The 5,535-nt window shown below is 42.6% G+C and overlaps 1 non-coding gene across 1 annotated transcript; it reads left to right on the top strand.

Annotated features, from left to right (window-relative positions):
* Positions 1-3,019: 3,019 nt before the first annotated feature.
* LOC114815289 lies at positions 3,020-3,157 on the top strand. Its single transcript, XR_003763053.1, has one exon. It is a non-coding gene; the product is annotated as a small nucleolar RNA SNORA7 (small nucleolar RNA).
* Positions 3,158-5,535: the final 2,378 nt, after the last annotated feature.

Raw genomic sequence — 5,535 nt, 5'->3', positions numbered from 1 at the left:
AAGCACTCAGCAGATACAATTAATTGGTTGTACACAGTAAACTCTCAAAAAAATACCACTGACTGATTAATTGATTGACTAAGTCATAGAGGAGAGGAAGGAGAGTGATGAGCAGGTAAGGGGGAGCTTCTTTCTGGCAGCTCTGAAGGTGCAAATTTTTCCCCATTTCCTCTGATCTAGTCAGCACAATCTCTCATCCAATAATTTAGAATAAGAGAAAAACTCTCTCCCCTTTCCCTGTCCTTATTTCACTCCCACTACAACCAGCCCACACAATTTACTCCTCTAACACCAATGTATTTAATGTTGCTCCATCTCCTCCTTCTCATGATCAACCCCTTTCTCATGCTCTCCCTTCCTCCAGGAACTCTCTCCTTTTTCACACCCAGTAGATGGCTACTCTCCTCATCTTCAAAGTCCTATTAAAATCATAACTCCTTCAGGAAGCCTTCCTGGACTAACCCCTCATCTCCTCATCCTATTTTCCCTCCTTTCTGTGTCACCTATACACTTCAATCCACACCCCTGCGTTCTTTGATACTCACCCCATCTCCAGCCCCACAGCACTTATTTACATACCCTTATACTCCTCCCTTTCCTTAACTGTAATAGTGTAATGTCTCCTGAAGAGCTGGACTCTGTTGTACTCTCGACTCTGTTTTCCTTTTTGTTGGACCAAATGCTGTGTATTCTGCACAGAGTAAGGACCCTATAAGTGACACTGATTAATTGATTGATTGATTAATTGACTGGATGTTTACCTTCCAAACTAATTCACAGGGTAGGGATGAGGGCAAAATGAAATAAATAATTTGAGGGTGCTTTGGCAATAAAAGGGCTATATAAAATCAGGATATGATTACCTCTCTTATATCCAGTGTTTTCTCCCAAGTATTTACAGTGCCATTATCTGAACAAAAGTACTTGATTACCTACCAACCACTAATGCCTTTTATTTGAATATCTGAACCTGTCCTGTCTCTCCAATTAGACCAAAACTGCTCCAAGGTCAGAAATGGATCTCATTTATTATGTGTTTGTCTTCCCAGGGTCTAGTGTAGAACTCCACACTCGGTAGAAGCTGGTGTAAGGAGACTGACTGTCAGCAGGGTGCTTTTCATTTCACTACAACTTTCAGTGCCTGGTATCAGAATCTAGAGTGACATGTAATGATGGACCTGCCAGCTGTTTGAACCTGGGAGAGTCACTTAATTTCTTTGTGCCTCAGTATTCAAATCTGTAAAATGGAGATGAAATCCATTTTACAGATTTGACTGTGAGCACCATGTGGGACAAGGGACTGTGGCCAACTTGATTACCTTGTATTTACCCCAGTGCTGAGTACTCTAAGTGCTCAACAATTTCCAGTTATTATTATTATTCTCCTAGAGCTTCTCTGCTAGAAGAGCTCAAGTCTCTCTCAGCTTTATCTTTCCTCTCCCTAGATAAAACATGAGTTTGGAAGATAAGGCAATACACTTTTGATGTGTAACAGGGTTCAAGAGGATCAAGCAAATGCCCCCAAAATGGAAACATTTTTATTCTTCGACTCTAGAATGAAAGAATCCAATGTCTGCTGAAGAGACAAGGGAAAAATCAGGAGGGAATTGTTCTAAATATTATTTTTCAAGGCAGAAAAAGAGCATCTGAAGGGGGAGAAAAGAGCCAAAAAAAGCGGCAAAAGAAAGTAACGGATCTTGACAGCTCTTCTTTCATTTAATTACAGTGAATATCATTAGCAAAGGACCTCCAGAATTCCAAGCTGTTCTCAGAGCAGAAATAACTTTCTTCTCAGCTAATCTCTGCTACACCTGTCAGCACAAGGCCTTGTCAAGGGAAAGAAGAGCTTAGTTCCTATATCCTAGTTGGTCCTTGGTGATCACTAGAAAAGTCAAATGGATTGGGGGGGGGGGATCGTTAAAACGGGGAATAGAAAGTTGGTTTCCTGAATCCTGTGGAGATAGTCCAGAAAGGCTCTCTGCTCCTCTTATCCACTGGGTAAGAGTCCATTGGGTAAGGGAAATACTGGACTGAAGGAGGATATGAAGAAATTAGAGGCCCTCTAAAGAAATTGGAGGAATGGGTGAGAGAAGGAGGAGGGAAATGGGGAAGAGTTAAAATTGCTGCCAGAAGAGGACTTCACTGGCTGGCAGTGGTGATATTGAGTGGCAGGGGAAAAGGATGACAAGAGTCCAAAATACTACGTAGCTGTGGCAAAATTGGCTGGCTAGGCTAAAGCTTTGTGATCTATGAGGAAATTGGCCCCACCTCCGTCGGCCTTTTCTCCCCTTGCACTCCCATTCAAGATCAAACAGGAAGGTGTCCGCTGTGTATTTTAAACAAACCCCAAGGGTGGAGATTTCATGACTATTCCTGATAGCTGTTTTCCCCAGCCCAAATCTTTCTAACCGACTAGGTTTTCTTTAGCTCTAACTGGAGTCGTTCTTACTGCAATGGCAGTTAATTTCCCTTCGATCCTTTCTTGAAGTGCATGGGGAACAATTGATCAGGATTGTTTCCTTTCAAATCTTTCAGAACCTTAAAGACAGTTCACTCAATCACGCGCTGGTCACTGGAGATGGACAGCCAGGGAGGGGCCTTTTCTTTCCCTTCTGGAAATAAGACATCAGGGTAACATCAGGGTACGTAGAGGTTGTTCAGTGGGGAGAAAGCAGAGGCAGCTGCAGTGCCTCATGATAACAGCCTGAATCTGACATCTGGGTTCTACTCCTAGCCTTGCCATTAAATTTTCTGTGCCTCAGTGTCTCTATCTGTCAAATGGGAATAAGCTCCTGCTCTTTCTCCCCCTTAGACTGAGAACCCTATTTGAAACAGTCTCTGTGTCTGATCTGATCGTCCCATATCTATCCTAGTGCTTAGCACAAAGTGACTCCTTAAAGAATAGCATTAGTATTATTAGTCTTATTATCATTATTATCTTATTATCATTAGTCTTATTAGGCTAAACAAACCTAAAGGCTAGAAAACATGCTCAAAATCTGAGAGGTAATGGAGAAGGCCCCTCTCAGGATCACACCTGGAGAGTTCCCAGTACTCTACCAGTCTCGACTATGGGAGGAAGAGTCAAGTAGAGGCATATCCATTCCATTCCTAGCATGGGCAGTGGTTAGCAAGTGGAAGGCAGTCTGCTACAAGTCAAAACTCACCTGTGCTGGGCAGCAGCGGCACGGGAGAGAGTCGAGGGTGGAAACTCAAGTTTACTGTACAGAAGGAGGCAGTGGTAAACCACTTTTGTATTTTTAACCAGGAAAACTCTATAGATACACCTATCAGAATGACTGTAGATGGAGGTGCGGCGTTCTGGGAGAGATGTGTCCATGGAGTCGCTATGGGTTGGAGTTGACTCAACGGCATAGAACAAGACAAAATGGAGAAGGCTCTTAGAGAGGAATCACTGATACCTGTTGAAGCTTCAGGGAATCACCAGAACTTTGAACCTCCTTCTAGAGTCAACAAAGACTTTGGACTAATGTTGGGTTAACGAGAACCTGAGCAGGATTATGCTGGAAGATTACAAGGAAGAATGTGTGGCTGCTTGGATCTGTATTAAAAAAATAACTGTGGTAGTTGTCAAGTTCTTATTTTGTGCAAAGCACTGAGGTAGATGCAACATAATCAGGCCAGATACGGTCCCTGTTCCACATTGGGCTCACAGTCTAATGGGGAGGGAGAACAGATATTGGATTCCTCATTTTACAGGTGAGGAAACTGAGGCCCAGACAGGTTCAGTCACTTTCCCTAGGTCCAACAGCAGACAGGTGGCAGAGCCCGTATTATAAACCAGGTCTCTTGAATCCCAGGTCTGTACTCTTTCCACTAGGCCATGCTGCTTCTGGTGATTGACCAAAACAGTCAAAGATAAAAGAACTCCCTGAGTCTATAGAGAAGCAGTGTGGCCTTATAGAAAGATCCTGAGCTTTGGAATCAGAGGGCCTGGATTCTAATCTTGTCTCTGCCACTTGCCTTCTGTGTGACCTTGGGCAAATCATTTAACTTTCCAGTGCCTCCATTTCCTAATCTGTAAAATGGGAATTCAACACCTGTTCTTCCACTTACTTAGATTGTGAGCTCCATGTGAGATAGGAACTGGATCCAACCTGATTATCTTATATCTCCAACCTAGCATTTATAACAGTGTTTGGCAAATAATAAGTGCTTAACAAATAGAAGCAGCATGGTTTAGTGGATAGAGCCCGGGCCTGGGAGTCAGAAGGTCATGGCTTCTAATCCCAGCTCTCCCACTTGTCCGCTATGTGACCGCAAGCCACTTAACTTCTATGTGCCTCAGCTACCTCATCTGTAAAATGGGGGTTAAGACTGTGAGCCTCACATCGGACAACCTGATTACCTTGTATCTCCCTCAGTGCTTAGAACAGGGCTTGGCACATAGTAAGCACTTAACAAATACCATTAAAAAATACAGCAATTATTATTCTCATTATATCACAGCTCATCTAAATTCTGGTTGTTATGTGTTCAAAGCTCCTCTTTCTTCTAAATCACGTGCCATAGCTGCTGATGTTCATTTATTCTTCCCTGTTTGGTTGTCTGGGGAATCCTGGACAAAATGGGTGGAAAAGTGTCCCTGCGTCAATCATAGGTAGGTACTGAGTGCTTCCTTTGTGCAGAGTATGTACTGAGTGCCTAGGAGAGGGCAATGCAATAAAGTTGGTTGATACAATCCCTGACCTCTTTGATCCCAAAGCAGAATTTCATGAAAGATGGTGGCCTACCTTGCAGTCTTCCTGGGGAGTATCTGTCCTACAGAGACCATAGAGCTTTTACCTTGGGCTAAAGAAGCAGGTTCAGGCAAAAAGTTATCTGGGGGGCGTGGAGAATGTCTTTCTTTCAGTGCCTAGAATATTTTAACAGCTGCAGGAGTTATCATTTCAAAATTGGAAGCAAATCTCACCAGGGAGCCCGGAGGTTATGATTCTTTTAACTAAAATTATTTATTTTTTTTTCCCCCCAAGAACTAGAAGTCTCTACTCATTTATTCTGAGGGAGCATAGATTGAATGCAAAAAGGATTTGGGAGCAAATTCCAGGAGCTTTCACTTAATATTTACTATTAATGTTTTTTTATCCAATTTGGGTATTATCTAATTATAAAGCAGTGAGGCACCTTCAGGGAAAGCAAGAAATGGAGTTCAGAATCACATTTTGTTCCCTTATGGAGTGTATATTTGGGTTACTTTAGATTTTGCCTCTGCTTTGTCTTCTTGTAAATTAAGCTGTCACCCATCAGTGGCTGAAACAGCCTGATCTGGTGTTGTGAGGCTCAAGTAATGGAAGCAAGTGATGGGCAAACCTCTGAGAGTTTACTTCCCGATTAATCATCCTAGCCTTAGTCACTTTTCTAAATTTCTCTAAATTTTGGAGATTACTGGAGATCTCAGGGGAGCATTGGTCTATTCCATAAGATTTCTAGCTCATCTGGTTTTGACCCTTCTTTGGTTTGCTCAGGAAATTCCCACCATGCCTCTCCATTCTGTAGTTTTAAGCAGTGTAGCTA

This window comes from Ornithorhynchus anatinus, chromosome 11 (assembly GCF_004115215.2).
Source record: "Ornithorhynchus anatinus isolate Pmale09 chromosome 11, mOrnAna1.pri.v4, whole genome shotgun sequence".
Taxonomy (NCBI): Eukaryota; Metazoa; Chordata; class Mammalia; order Monotremata; family Ornithorhynchidae; genus Ornithorhynchus; species Ornithorhynchus anatinus.
Note: the sequence above shows the minus strand (reverse complement) of the source record. Positions and strands in the feature narration are given on the sequence as shown.